Source organism: Schistocerca nitens, chromosome 6 (genome assembly GCF_023898315.1).
Source record: "Schistocerca nitens isolate TAMUIC-IGC-003100 chromosome 6, iqSchNite1.1, whole genome shotgun sequence".
Classification (NCBI taxonomy): Eukaryota; Metazoa; Arthropoda; class Insecta; order Orthoptera; family Acrididae; genus Schistocerca; species Schistocerca nitens.
In genome coordinates this window covers 302,364,688-302,381,536 of record NC_064619.1, presented here as the reverse complement: position 1 = coordinate 302,381,536, position 16,849 = coordinate 302,364,688, and positions in this window count along the sequence as shown.

Here is a 16,849-nt window from a genome sequence, read left to right as displayed (position 1 = left end):
TGATGATCGTGTGCTCAGCCGCCACTTTCGTCACGATTGGCCTCCCAGGTCCCCAGACCTCAGTCCGTGCAATTATTGGCTTTGGGGTTACCTGAAGTCGCAAGTGCATCGTGATCGACCGACATCTCTAGGGATGCTGAAAGACAACATTCGACGCCAATGCCTCACCATAAATCCGGACATGCTTTACAGTGCTGTTCACATTATCCTTCGACTACAGCTATTGATGGTGGACATATTGAGCATTTCCTGTAAAGAACATCATCTTTGGTTTGTCTTACTGTGAGCTGTGATTCCTATTCTGATCAGATACAGCGCTATCTGTCGGTCATTTTGTGAACTTTTCTATTTTGTTTGGTTCTAATAAAACCCCATGTCAATCCAAGCATGTATGTCAATTTGTACCTCTCTATCTACATTATTCTGTGATTTATTCAGTTTTCAAATTTATACTGACTTTTTGATCACCCGGTATAAGCGATGGTCATACGATCGCAGTGTGTCAGCATTACTGTGTAACAAATCGCAGTGGAGCAACATCTCTAAAGCAAATGTTCAGACACTTTCCAGGATGTTTTGAAGAAGAGAAAAGGGTGCGCAAAGTTTTTCCCGCAGACATTGACTCCCGAAGAAAAACAACGATGCGTGGACGACCGCGGCGACTGGGTTGAAATGCAAGGCGTGGACATTTCCTTTCTGTAGGGAATCACTAAGGGTGACGAGGCTTGCTGTTATAAATATAAAGCACCACAAAACTACAATGTGTTGGAATTCTCATGAACAACCAACACTTTGTACGACGTAACCGACATTCAAGGCAATGTGAAGCACGAAATGAATGACACCCCAAAGAAGAACTTTTCTGGCAGTTTCACAGGGCTGTATTAACGTTCTATGCGTTGCGCTCAAGGTGGGAAGACTATGTAGAACACCTGAAGCATTCATTACAACCGCCATATTACCGTTTCTCTATTATTTACTAATCCATCCTCGAAACTTTTCAGGGTGACGGGGTATACACACAGAGTGTTTCAAAAAGCTCTTTACAACTTTAAAAATTCATATAAATTTATTGAACGAATCTATAGAACTGGTTTTAGTGATATTTTGTAGGGAAACACATCAAGATTTTTTTACCTTGAACTAAAGATGTTGTATGTGGCTTCCGTTGGTTATCCTGCACACATCCCAATGGAAATCAATTTCTTCCCAAACTCGCTGTAGCATTGCAGGTGTAACTTGTTCAGTGGCGGCGTAAACTCTTGCTCTGAGTTCAGGCAGAGAAGCCGGCACAGTAGGTACAAACACGATACCCTTGATGAATCCCCACAAAAAAATCGAGTGGTGTCAGATCTAGGGAAAGTCGGGGCCATGCAATCGGCGTATCACGGCCAATCCATTGACCTGGAAAGTGCTCATTGAGAAAATGCCAGACGTCAGCCAGGTAGTGGGGTGGTTCACCATCTTGCATGGAGTGAACATTTCGTCCTTGGTCATCCTCATCGAACTGTGCTATCAAAAATTGTTGTAACATATCCAGGTACACTATCCTATTGATGGTTCTGCCACGAAAAACACTTTGTTCTTGCTCAGTGCACAAAAAAACGTTCACTTAAGGGCTATGACGAACATGTTGTAATGTTTGATGTCGATTTTCTCTGCCCCAAATCCTACAGTTGTATATGTTAACCTTGCCACTTAAGTGAAAAGTCGACTCGTCAGAAAAGATGATTTTGTCCAAGAAATGGTTATCCTCAAGTAATCGATTTAACATATCCGCACAGAAGTTTTTGCGAGCAATTTTATCAGTGTCTTGTACGGTCGTCAATATTTACGGTTTCAAATGCAAACTGTTTCCCAACACATGCCAAACAGTCCTATGTGGGATTTGCAGTTCATGAGACGCACGTCGAGTCGATTTCGTAGGGCTGCTGACAAAACGTGTCTCACTCGCTCAGCGATGTCGTCAGATATGCTTGGACGACCTAATGATATCCCATGTCTTACCGAGCACTTTGTTTCTATAAAACATGTATGCCACTCATGAACTGTAGGCCTACTAGGAGGATCTTTAGCGTATGGCAATTACATTGGACTGATGCCGCCGGCTTCGATTCTTCAAACCAAAACACACTGCTAGCACACTTGGGTCCGGTGAAATCAATCTGTAAACGCAACTGCCGCTAGCGCTCCTTACGGTGCGATTCGGCGCTAGTGAACTACGCGAGACAAAACTTGATGTACACTCCTGGAAATGGAAAAAAGAACACATTGACACCGGTGTGTCAGACCCACCATACTTGCTCCGGACACTGCGAGAGGGCTGTACAAGCAATGATCACACGCACGGCACAGCGGACACACCAGGAACCGCGGTGTTGGCCGTCGAATGGCGCTAGCTGCGCAGCATTTGTGCACCGCCGCCGTCAGTGTCTGCCAGTTTGCCGTGGCATACGGAGCTCCATCGCAGTCTTTAACACTGGTAGCATGCCGCGACAGCGTGGACGTGAACCGTATGTGCAGTTGACGGACTTTGAGCGAGGGCGTATAGTGGGCATGCGGGAGGCCGGGTGGACGTACCGCCGAATTGCTCAACACGTGGGGCGTGAGGTCTCCACAGTACATCGATGTTGTCGCCAGTGGTCGGCGGAAGGTGCACGTGCCCGTCGACCTGGGACCGGACCGCAGCGACGCACGGATGCACGCCAAGACCGTAGGATCCTACGCAGTGCCGTAGGGGACCGCACCGCCACTTCCCAGCAAATTAGGGACACTGTTGCTCCTGGGGTATCGGCGAGGACCATTCGCAACCGTCTCCATGAAGCTGGGCTACGGTCCCGCACACCGTTAGGCCGTCTTCCGCTCACGCCCCAACATCGTGCAGCCCGCCTCCAGTGGTGTCGCGACAGGCGTGAATGGAGGGACGAATGGAGACGTGTCGTCTTCAGCGATGAGAGTCGCTTCTGCCTTGGTGCCAATGATGGTCGTATGCGTGTTTGGCGCCGTGCAGGTGAGCGCCACAATCAGGACTGCATACGACCGAGGCACACAGGGCCAACACCCGGCATCATGGTGTGGGGAGCGATCTCCTACACTGGCCGTACACCACTGGTGATCGTCGAGGGGACACTGAATAGTGCACGGTACATCCAAACCGTCATCGAACCCATCGTTCTACTATTCCTAGACCGGCAAGGGAACTTGCTGTTCCAACAGGACAATGCACGTCCGCATGTATCCCGTGCCACCCAACGTGCTCTAGAAGGTGTAAGTCAACTACCCTGGCCAGCAAGATCTCCGGATCTGTCCCCCATTGAGCATGTTTGGGACTGGATGAAGCGTCGTCTCACGCGGTCTGCACGTCCAGCACGAACGCTGGTCCAACTGAGGCGCCAGGTGGAAATGGCATGGCAAGCCGTTCCACAGGACTACATCCAGCATCTCTACGATCGTCTCCATGGGAGAATAGCAGCCTGCATTGCTGCGAAAGGTGGATATACACTGTACTAGTGCCGACATTGTGCATGCTCTGTTGCCTGTGTCTATGTGCCTGTGGTTCTGTCAGTGTGATCATGTGATGTATCTGACCCCAGGAATGTGTCAATAAAGTTTCCCCTTCCTGGGACAATGAATTCACGGTGTTCTTATTTCAATTTCCAGGAGTGTATTTCTCTACAAATCGATACTACAATCACCTCTGTAGGCACTACGAATTAATTTATATGAATTTTCAAAGTTGTAAAGTCCATTTTGGGGTTGTGTTGTTTTGGGGGAGGAGACCAGACAGCAAGGTCATCGGTCTCGTCGGATTAAGAAAGGACGGGGGAGGAAGTCGGCCGTGCCTTTTCGAAGGAACCATCCCGGCATTTGCCTGGAGCGGTTTAGGGAAATCACGGTAAACCTAAATCAGGATGGCCGGACACGGGATTGAACCGTGTCCTCCCGAATGAGAGTCCAGTGTACTAGCCACTGCGCCACCTCGCTCGGTAAAGTCCTTTTTGAAACACCCTGTACATCAGACTCTCTACTTCACACTTAAATTTTTGGCAGATTATTTCTCCATTGTTCCTCTAGCGAATAACCTGTAGGAAACGTGAACATTGAAATATTTCCGTGCGACCCCTGAGCTCTCTTATTTTATTAGAATGCTCGTTTCTCCCTGTCTTCTGGGAGTCAATAAAATATTTTCGCAATCGGAGCAGAAAGCTGGTGATTGAAATTTCCTGAAAAAATTTCACTGCATCGAAAAAAGCCTTTACTGTATTTATTGCCACCCCAACTAACTTATCTTATCCCTGACACTGTATCCACTACTACAGTGTTTCGCGATAACGTGAGTTGCGCTTCTTAGAACTTTTTTCATGTCCTGCATCAATCCCATCTGGTAAGGACCCCATACTGCATAGCAGTTCTCCAGAAGAGAAAGCACAAGCGTAGTGTAGGCAGTCTCTTTAGTAGAGCTCTTGCGTCTTGTAAGTATTTTCCAATAAAAATTCAATCTGCGATTCATATTCCCCCACAACATTTTCTATATGCTTTTTTCGGTTTAATTTCTTCGTAATCGTAATCTGTAGGTATTATTTTAATTGAAAGTTTTAAAATTTGTTTGATTTGTCATGTAAGCGTAATCTAACGCAACTTTTTAGTACTGATTTGGAGCACCTTACACATTTTTTATTATTTAGGTGAAATTGCCACTTACCGCACCTTGCAAGTATCTTGTCTACACAGTTTAACAACCCATTTTGATTTTCTGATGACTTTGCTAGACTGAAAACGACAGCACCCTCTGTGAACAATCGAAGAGATCTCTTGAATTGTTTATATAGATTGCGAAGAGCAGAGGACTTAAAACACCTTCTATGTGATCATTTCGATTTAAGTTTTTCGCAACTGTACCCCTAGATGTTATTTGAGTAGGTAACTTTTAAATTTGTGTGAATTATTTTGTAAGTGAGATTTAACGCAACTTATTGCTACTCACGTGGAGGACCTCACTTTTTTTTGTTTCAATTGCTATTTTCCTCACCATAAATACATCTTGTCTAAACCATTTAACAACTCATTTTGATTTTTTGCTTGACTGGAGGCGACAGCATCCTCTGAAAACAATCGTAGAGGTATCTTAAATCATTTATATACATTACGAACGGCAGTGACCTATAACACTTCCTTGGAGGAATCATTTCACATTCGCTAGATGACTCCCGTCAGTAACTACTGACAGGAAATCTCAAATCCAATTGCACTGAGATGATATTCCGTAGGCACGCTATTAGATTAGAAGCTGCTTATGAGGAACGCTGCCAAAGCCTAATTGAAATCTAGAAATATGGAACCAACTTGAGACCCCTGTCGACAGCACTCAGAAACTTTGTATGAATAAAGATCCAGTCATGTCATGTAAGATCGAAATTTTCTGAATCTGTGCTGTTTATGTCTGCAAGGTATTTCATACTGTTGGAACATCGTAAATGTTGCAAAATCCTGCTCCAAATAGATGTCAGTAGTGTGGATCTATAACTCATCGGGTTATTTCTATTATACAGTATTATATGAGTAGAAGAAGCAAATTCCGAGCAGCACGATTCGGCAGGAAGTGTGGGATGTACTTCCCTAACACAGTGCTGCCGTATATCTGAATGTCCAACACATTGGCAGCTACTGATGGTGTGATACGCGGGGACATACTGCCGTACACCGCTAACATTGCCCATTGCATTCAGGCGCGGATCATGGGTCCGATGCTGAGGGGTCACCGTTTCTTACTGCCCGCCCCCCCCCCCACCCTCCGCCCCCCCCCACCATCCGCCCCCCCATCCTGAAATATTAATCCCACTCCTAATGTGCCACAGATTCCTATGACTTTAATAATAACAAGATGCAGCGAAACAGATAAACATTCTCCAAGAGATAACAGAAAAACTAGATTAAAATTTTCGTTTAAGAAAATCGTAGACATGAACAACGTTAAAAGTGCGCCAAAATTTATAGAATCAAAATGAGGAAAAATAAAGTTTCAGAACTGAAATACTTGAGAGAAGTAAACCAGCTTGCTCAGGACAGCTAACATAAATTCAGCCAAAAAAATGGAAATGGCATTCCAAATAACAAATAACAGTAAAATGAAGACTCTTTATCTATTAACACAAAACTGTGGCATTACAATGCTGTGATTAAAACCGAATACCTTTATGCATCATCACGTCTCTTCATAACCACAGCCATCACTTAATTAATGTGAAAAACAAAGAAAGAAGAATAATTCGAAAAAAATGGCTCCAGAATATGAAAATGGGATTTGGATATTGAGAAGCAACAAGGAGGTGTATCAAAAAACTGAGAATATTGTAGATAAAAGATCAAGCGAGAATTACATTTTAGGGCCACTTAAAAATAATGAATAACAAGAGGCTTAAAAATATTCAGATTCCTTTATATGAATGAAAAAACTCAAATTTCATGGTTTCTAACAGCTAAGAAAGATCTACAGGAGTTGCTAATAAAGTACAAAGACATAGAAAACAAACATTGCTTGAGGGAAAAGATACAATGTCAAGTGTTTCCAGAAGAAAGCACAAGAGAGAAGGAACACGAAGAAACATTAGAACAAAAGCGAGCAAGAATAATGAAGTATTGGGAACCAAAACAGAAGTCTATGACCTCATCACTCAGCTCTTTCACGTGGTCCTAAGTTGATCAAATTCCAACAGAACAATAACGACAATAACAATAACAAAAAATGTTTAATTACAATAAAATATATAAAATGGCTCTGAGCACTATGGGACTTAACTTCTGAGGTCATCAGTCTCCTAGAACTTAGAACTACTTAAACCTAACTAACCTAAGGAAATCTCATACATCCATGCCCGAGGCAGGATTCGAACTTGCGACAGTAGCGGTCGCGCGGTTCCAGACTGTAACGCCTAGAAACGCTCGGTTACTCCGGCCGGCGATAAAATATATAAAATGGTTTAATAAAATAATAGTTTGTTTACATTAGTATTTAGCGCATCTCTTTAGAATAGCATCAAAGAAAGCACATTTCAGAGAAATATGGCATTTTAAAAGCATTCGTCGGAATATTTGACAAACGCATACATTGTGGCGGCACTAAACTCAAAAATTAGGCCTCTAGGTCGAGTCCCGGCAGGTGAAGGATTTTCTCCGATCAGGACTGGATATGTGTGTGTTGTTGTCATCACTTCATCATCATCATCAACACGCTAGTCGCCAGAATAGCGGCAGATAAAAAGATTTGCACCAGGTGAGCAAACATCCTGTAAGGAGTCTCCCAGCCATCTAGGAAAACTATATCACTTAGCATTGCAGGGATTCTTTGTTATTTTTGGCTTCTATTTGCTAATTTATTGTGTACTATAAAAGGAATTTTAATAAGATTTAAGATCTCGCACTCTCCTTTCCATTCTCTCTCTCACTTCATTCATGATTAATGTTTGCTCGTTTTGTCAGGTACAGAATTACGTTGTGCGAGTGATACTTCTATGCAACTGATATTGCTATGTGCTTGATACCGAGAAGTACCAAGAAAAAAGGTGTGATATTCTGGCAAACCATGCCAAATTACATATGTCTTGCAATGCCAGAGTTTGGAGATGGGTGCAGAAAAGCAAGCAAGCAAGCAGGTCGGGTCTGGAAGCAGTAATGCTTTTGTGCTGAGGGGCTCCGACCCCGAATTTGCAGACCAGTTCTGAGAGTGACTTCAGTCCACTGAGGGTGCTCTGGTCACATGTCGGAGGTGGATGACCACCTGATCTTGCGGGAAATATCTAGTGCAGCGAGGAATATACCTACAGTGCATGTGCTTATGTTGCGTGTCTTCGCTAAATATGTACGAGTGTCTTGCGGCCAATAGCTATACGAATGATGTACAAGGGGCGATTCTGTATGGCGCAGGATACAAATTGTATGTTTACTACATCGACACGGTACACGGTGATATATTGCTGGGTTGGAGGTCGGTTCCATGCTCTAATATTGAAGCTCTTGTCCTCAGTGGCAGAGCAGTGTAATTTGACGACCTGTGTGCCACTTTGCAAGGTTTAATTGTCAGTGCAATATGGCGATCTGTACAAAATAGTTTTTGCTGTCTGCAGAAAATAAAAGGTGCACAGTGCTTCCACACCAGCAGCATCAGTAATTTGGTGGGTAAATTCACTAAGAGCCAATCAGAATGCTCCATTCATTCACATGATGTCCTTTGTGCTGGGTCCATAGGAGCCATGGCCTCTACATAGAGGTGATAACATTTGTGTTTCGGCGATGTTTGTTGAAAGCAGGAAGGGTAACACATGATGGACGGGGTGTCATGTTAGGACCATCAGGATGAATGCATTAGGCGTTATTCTGCGCTGTGTTTCATAAACAAGTTCTTTTAGGACAAGGATTTCCATGCAGACAAGCTGAGATATCACAAAAGCTCTTACAAAAGCAGTCATTAACTATTTCTGCAACACTTTACAATTTTTAAGAGGTGGACTTCGCTCTTATTTTACATAGCCATATGATGTCCATATAACATTGAGAACCTTTTAGATGGTGAGATGCCACACGTGCATTTCAATGCGATGTGTCAGCCATGCTGCGTAGGTAAGCACATGTGCACAGCTAGACGCATGTCCCATTAGGATCATTGGGGGAAAGCAGTCGATGTTATTCTGGAATAGATTTCTACAGCATGACCTGTTATGTCAGTATCCATATGTAGAGGGGTTCGAAAGTTTTTTTTTACGTGCACTGAGTGTTTGTGCAATGCATTATTTTCGGCTGTTTAAGCGTTGTGAGCCTGATGGTAGAGCATTATATATGCATTATTTCGATGATTTACGAGTTGTTTTAGTGTCTGTCGCATTATTTTGTGAACAGGTCTGTTGGCTGTGCAATGCATGATTTTGACAGTTGACGATCAGCAAGCGTGTTTGCAGAGTCTTTTATATGCCTTATTTTGACAATTTACAAGTTGTTTGGGTCTCTACACATCAGTGTACAGCATTATTTCTTTTTCCCGCCATTTTTCCGCCAAACCGCCATGAGATGAAAACACACTCTGGTGGCAGTACTGTGTACTAGGCCGGTTGGAGTCCGGACATCATGATGGACACAATGAATGGAGCTACTGCCTCAAATTGTTTAAATAAAGACTGAAAATAAAGACTTACGTCCATCCTATCCACCAGCCCAGCAAAGGCTGAGTCATTTTCCCGCAATTCCCCCCCCCCAGGACCGCCATCTTTAATTACGTCACAGAATGGACGACAGCACCCTCTGGTGGCAGTACTGTCTACTACGTCAGTTGGACTCTGGACCTCATGGTGGACACACGGGATGGAGCTACTGCCTCAAATTGTTTAAATAAAGAATGAAAATACAGACTTACATCCATTCTATCCAGCACAGGCTGAGTTCTTTCCCAGCCATTTCCTAGGAAGAGGTGGCAGTCGGATGACTTAGGTTAGTGGAGGTAGCCCAAGTGCCCTTTTTCCCGCCATCTTCTTAGGTTGGTGGAGGTAACTGTGGTGTTCTGCACTGTCCATATGAAATTTGAACTTCCCGCCATTTTCTGGGGGAAGGGGTTTGGTTAGTGGAGGTAGACCAGTTGACCTATTTCCCCACCAAAATTTGAACTTCCTGCCATTACATCATTGTGACATTGCCATATCTATCATCGCCATCCTGAATCCGCCATCTTGAATAAATTTGGAAACAATGGAGAGTGGGGCCACACCGGCCTTGGTCTACTACTCATGTCCTCTTGCATTGATGTACGCCTGTATTCATCACAGCATACTATCTACAAGTTCATCAAGGCACTGTTGGTCCAGTCTGCCCACTCCTCAATGGCGATTTGGCATAGATCCCTCAGAGCGGTTGGTGGGTCACGTCATCCATAAACAATCCTTTCAATCTACCCCAGGCATGTTCGACGGGCCTCATGTCTGGAGAAGATGCTGGCCACTCTAATTGAGTGATGTCGTTATCCTAAAGGAAGTCATTCACAGGATGTGCACGATAGGGGTGCAAATTGTCATCCATGAAGATGAATGCCTCGCCAATATATTGGTGATATGGTTGCACTATCAATCAGAGGATGGCATTCACGTATTGTACAGCTGTTATGGAGCCTTCCATGACCACCAGCTGCGTAGGTCAGCCCCACATAATGTCACCCAAAACAACAGGGAACCTCTATCTTGGTACACTCGCTGGACAGTGTGTCTAATGGGTTCAGCCTGACCGGGTAGCATCCAAACACGTTTCCAACGATTGTATGGTTGAAGGCATATGCGACACTCGTCAGCGAAGTGAACGTGATGACAATCCTGAGCAGTCCATCTGGCATGTTATTGGGCCCATCTGTACCGCACTGCATGGTGTCGTGGTTGCAAAGATGGACCTCGCCATGGATGTCGGGAGTGAAGTTGCACATCATGCAGCCTATGCACACAGTTTGAGTTGTAAGACGACATCCTGTGGCTGCACAAAAGCATTATTCAACACAGTGGCGTTGCTATCAGCGTTTCTCCGAACCATAATCCGTAGGGAGTAGTCATCCACTGCAGTAGTAGTCCTTGGGCAGTCTGAGTGAGGCACATCACTGACAGTTCCTCTCTCTCTGTATCTCCTCTATGTATGAACAACATCATTTTGATTCACTCCGAGACGCCTGGACACTTCCCTTGTTGAGAGCCCTTCATGTCACAAAGTAACAATGTGGACACGATCGAACAGCGGTATTGACCGGCTAGGCATGGACGAACTACAGACAACACGAGCCGAGAAGCTCCTTCCTGGTGGAATGACAGGAACTGATCGACTGTCAGACCCCCTGCATCTAATAGGCGCTGCTCATTCATGGTTGTTTAATCTTCGGGCGGGTTTAGTACCATCTCTGAACAATCAAAGGGACTGTATCTGTGGTACAATATCCACAGTCAATCTCTATCTTCAGGAGTTCTGGGAACTGGGGTGATGCAAAACTTGTTTTGATGTGTGTGGATGGTGCTATAGTCTGTTCATCATAAGAATAAACCTGATGTAAACATACGCCATGCATTCTTCAGCATTTGCTTGAATCTCATTTGATTTCGTTTCACGTGGAGTGGAAGCCAAGCTGTGACCAGTACAGTCAAGTACGATCATAAGGATGCGTTTTATGCTGTGTTACACGCACATAGACTGAGCGATTATGGCGGACAACAGGTTTACCGGCGCATTAAGCTTGGACAGCACTGGCCAGCCAGCGGCCCGGCTAACCAGCAATGATGTGAGCAGTTGCAGTTCAGACGTATAAAGAGACGAGCAGAGAAACAATATAGCTTTGAATGTCATTTAATTTTTAAAGAGAATGCAATAATATTCGGAGAAACTCCAGCACTACCGCGTGCTTCTTAGGTGACCAGACAGAAAGCATAAAATGCACTCATTTTCACCTGACACAGTGTTCTAATTACAAACAAGAGTTATGAAAATTTCTGAAACATAGGGTAATTTTTCTGAGCGAGCTGTGTGTAATGCAAAAGCATACTGCAGGTGAGCGGACGATTTGGATGGGATTCAGTTAATGAAAAGGGGACATACAATTCAAGGTTTATTTCCCCAAAACAATTAATTAATTGTAATAAATTACACTGTGGCTTACAAATTACAGTGACACAAACAAATCAAGCTGCTTACAATATGATGCAATAAAAATTTTATATGCCATAGGTGAACAAAGAAACTAATTTGTGTCATTTGAATCACTGCCAAACAAAACTGTTTACAATTTGATACACTAACAAATAATCATTGTGCATTATACTACATACTTTCACCTAATACAGTTAAACTTTATAATGTGAAGCACAAATGTATAATTTACAATTCAATACACCTTCTTTAAAAGAGTGATAAAATTTCCAAAAGGTATCTCAATTAAAAATGCCCTAAAACCCTTAACACAACAACACATACATGACTAGCTCAAATAATAAATATATGTACGGCATAGTCCAACATTTGCTTCCTTACAGAAAGTTTGCTGATTTCAACAGCACAGACCACATTCAAACTCTAGCCAACATGGGCTGCTTGCCGCTCAAAACACGTTATGACTGCGGCAGCGGGCAAACTTACATAGGTAATAAAAGAACACAGGCCACCTAGCAATATTACCAAAATCAGTTTACATGGAGGAAGAAGAGGGGGGGGGGGGGACATAATAAATACCATACACAAGTGCACTTGCCAAACCTACTACTAAAAATACAGTATAAAAGGATCTCAATTAATGACAAAATCCAGGATAGGCCCGGCAATATTGCACCTGAGCGGTAGTAGCCAAAATAAGGTTGAAAGATACCAAGCTTCCCCCATGAACCACGGACCTTACCGTTGGTGGGGAGGCTCGCGTGCCTCAGCGATACAAGGTGCAACCACAACGGAGGGGTATCTGTTGAGAGGCCAGACAAACATGTGGTTCCTGAAGAGGGGCAGCAGCCTTTTCAGTAGTTGCAGGGGCAACAGTCTGGATGATTGACTGATCTGGCCTTGTAACATTACCAAAGCGGCCTTGCTGTGCTGGGACTGCGAACGGCTGAAAGCAAGGGGAAACTACAGCCGTAATTTTTCCCGAGGACATGCAGCTTTACTGTATGATTAAATGATGATGGCGTCCTCTTGGGTAATATATTCCGGAGGTAAAATAGTCCCCCATTCGGATCTCCGGGCGGGGTCTACACAAGAGGACGTCGTTATCAGGAGAAAGAAAACTGGCGTTCTACGGATCGGAGCGTGGAATGTCAGATCCCTTAATCGGGCAGGTAGGTTAGAAAATTTAAATAGGGAAATGGATAGGTTAAAGTTAGATATAGTGGGAATTAGTGAAGTTCGGTGGCAGGAGGAACAAGACTTTTGCTCAGGTGATTACAGGGTTATAAATACAAAATCAAATAGGGGTAATGCAGGAGTAGGTTTAATAATTAATAAAAAAAATAGGAGTGCGGGTTAGCTACTACAAACAGCATAGTGAATGCATTATTCTGGCCAAGATAGACACAAAGCCCATGCCTACTATAGTAGTACAAGTTTATATGCCAACTACCTCTGCAGATGATGAAGAAATTGATGAAATGTATGACGAGATAAAAGAAATTATTCAGGTAGTGAAGGGAGACGAAAATTTAATAGTCATGGGTGACTGGAATTCGTCAGTAGGAAAAGGGAGAGAAGGAAACATAGTAGGTGAATATAGATTGGGGGGAAGAAATGAAAGAGGAAGCCGCCTTGTAGAATTTTGCACAGAGCATAACCTAATCATAGCTAACACTTGGTTCAAGAATCATAAAAGAAGGTTGTATACCTGGAAGAATCCTGGAGATACTAAAAGGTATCAGATAGATTATATAATGGTAAGACAGAGATTTAGGAACCAGGTTTTAAATTGTAAGACATTTTCAGGGGCAGATGTAGATTCTGACCACAATCTATTGGTTATGATCTGCAGATTGAAACTGAAGAAACTGCAAAAAGGTGAGAATTTAAGGATATGGGACCTGGATAAACTGAAAGAACGAGAGGTTGTAGAGAGTTTCAGGGAGAGCATAAGGGAACAATTGACAGGAATGGGGGAAAGAAATACAGTAGAAGAAGAATGGGTAGCTTTGAGGGATGAAGTAGTGAAGGCAGCAGACGATCAAGTAGGTAAAAAGACGAGGGCTAATAGAAATCCTTGGGTAACAGAAGAAATATTGAATTTAATTGATGAAAGGAGAAAATATAAAAATGCAGTAAATGAAGCAGGCAAAAAGGAATACAAACGTCTCAAAAATGAAATCGACAGGAAGTGCAAAATGGCTAAGCAGGGATGGCTAGAGGACAAATGTAAGGATGTAGAGGCTTGTCTCACTAGGGGTAAGATAGATACTGCCTACAGGAAAATTAAAGAGACCTTTGGAGAGAAGAGAACCACTTGTATGAATATCAAGAGCTCAGATGGCAACCCAGTTCTAAGCAAAGAAGGGAAGGCAGAAAGGTGGAAGGAGTATACAGAGGGTTTATACAAGGGCGAAGTACTTGAGGACAATATTATGGAAATGGAAGAGGATGTAGATGAAGACGAAATGGGAGATAAGATACTGCGTGAAGAGTTTGACAGAGCACTGAAAGACCTCAGTCGAAACAAGGCCCCTGGAGTAGACAACATTCCATTAGAACTACTGATGGCCTTGGGAGAGCCAGTCATGACAAAACTCTACCATCTGGTGAGCAAGATGTATGAAACAGGCGAAATACCCTCAGACTTCAAGAAGAATATAATAATTCCAATCCCAAAGAAAGCAGGTGTTGACAGATGTGAAAATTACCGAACTATCAGTTTAATAAGACACAGCTGCAAAATACTAACGCGAATTCTTTACAGACGAATGGAAAAACTGGTAGAAGCGGACCTCGGGGAAGATCAGTTTGGATTCCGAAGAAATGTTGGAACACGTGAGGCAATGCTAACCTTACGACTCATCTTAGAAGAAAGATTAAGAAAAGGCAAACCTACGTTTCTAGCATTTGTAGACTTAGAGAAAGCTTTTGACAACGTTAACTGGAATACCCTCTTTCAAATTCTGAAGGTGGCAGGGGTAAAATACAAGGAGCGAAAGGCTATTTACAATTTGTACAGAAACCAGATGGCAGTTGCAAGAGTCGAGGGGCACGAAATGGAAGCAGTGGTTGGGAAAGGAGTGAGACAGGGTTGTAGCCTCTCCCCGATGTTATTCAATCTGTATATTGAGCAAGCAGTAAAGGAAACAAAAGTAAAATTCGGAGTAGGCATTAAAATTCATGGAGAAGAAGTAAAAACTTTGAGGTTCGCCGATGACATTGTAATTCTGTCAGAGACAGCAAAAGACTTGGAAGAGCAGTTGAACGGAATGGACAGTGTCTTGAAAGGAGGATATAAGATGAACATCAACAAAAGCAAAACGAGGATAATGGAATGTAATCAAATTAAGTCGGGTGATGCTGAGGGAATTAGATTAGGAAATGAGACACTTAAAGTAGTAAAGGAGTTCTGCTATTTAGGGAGTAAAATAACTGATGATGGTCGAAGTAGAGAGGATATAAAATGTAGATTGGCAATGGCAAGGAAATCGTTTCTGAAGAAGAGAAATTTGTTAACATCGAGTATAGATTTAAGTGTCAGGAAGTCGTTTCTGAAAGTATTTGTATGGAGTGTAGCCATGTATGGAAGTGGAACATGGACGATAACTAGTGTGGACAAGAAGAGAATAGAAGCTTTCGAAATGTGGTGCTACAGAAGAATGCTGAAGATAAGGTGGGTAGATCACGTAACTAATGAGGAGGTATTGAATAGGATTGGGGAGAAGAGAAGCTTGTGGCACAACTTGACTAGAAGAAGGGATCGGCTGGTAGGACATGTTTTGAGGCATCAAGGGATCACAAATTTAGCATTGGAGGGCAGCGTGGAGGGTAAAAATCGTAGAGGGAGACCAAGAGATGAATAATCTAAGCAGATTCAGAAGGATGTAGGTTGCAGTAGGTACTGGGAGATGAAGAAGCTTGCACAGGATAGAGTAGCATGGAGAGCTGCATCAAACCAGTCTCAGGACTGAAGACCACAACAACAACAATAACAGATACCAAGGTCTGACATCATCTTAGGGCTAACTGGCACAACAAATAAATAAGAGTAAAAGAACAAGCAAATGGTAATGTCCAAGAATTTAAATATGATTAAGTACACACGAGGCTAAAATCAGTTGCTAGCGCCTTGGACAACGTCTTAGGCTTAACTGACACTAAAAATAAAGCTAAAAGAACAGGCAAATGACAATGCCCAGCACTTTAAATAAAAATTAGTAAGCACAAGGCTAAAAGCAATTGCTAGCAACTTAACAAGCACACATAAAAATATCAGACTGCTGCCACATCACAAAACGGAACAGGCGCGCGCGCAGTGCCCAGCAAGCCAGAAAACCAATAACACACACTCGAGCAACCGAGCCAGTCTGAACACAGTAATTTCAACTCAGAATCAGGGCGCGTGAGCACACCGGGTCCACGCAAAACACACACTGCCAAATAATTCCCACCAACAGATACGGCTGCCCCCCGGGCAGGAAAACGGGGGCGACGACCGGGTGCACACCAGCAGAAAACTCGACACCTGGACTCCGGCCAAAACGGAATCATGCAAAAAATATAAGCAACAGCTGAAGTAAGGTGAAACAAACCCCGCCACGCAGACCGGACAGAGCAAACACACAGAAAGCCTGCCCTGCAGTCCTTACAACTCCTGGATGCGGAAACCCAAGCAATATCTTGGCACCCTTTTCAGAGGCAGAGAACCTCGAGCGATCACGTGTGGGAATCCATCAGTTGTCCACTACAGCACGTCACGAGCACGCCACACCGCCCAACAGCCGAATCAACGAGGCCCGCCAACAACGAGACCACACCTCCGTGCCGGGGCGGAAGGCAAAATACCACCAGCTCGGTGCGAATCCAACTGCCGAGCCGTGCGCGCGCGGCCCCCCGCGAAAAACGCTCCAGAGGGCAGCAGCCGCCTCAGTGCCTGCGTAGGCCGAACCAGACGGAAACTGAAATACAAGTCGCTATCGATAGTGCCGGATACGCAACGTGCCAGAGAAATGGCACAGCAGGGATTGCACCGTACTGTTGCATACTGAAGCTACTGAGGGTATTAATTACAGACAGTCGTCTGGTAATCTCTAAGCTCCTTCCTTATCCGAATCCGAGAAATACATTTCAGTTCTGGAAGTGTCACCTGCTAGGTTGATAACGAGCCTATCAACAACAGAATCCGCAAAGC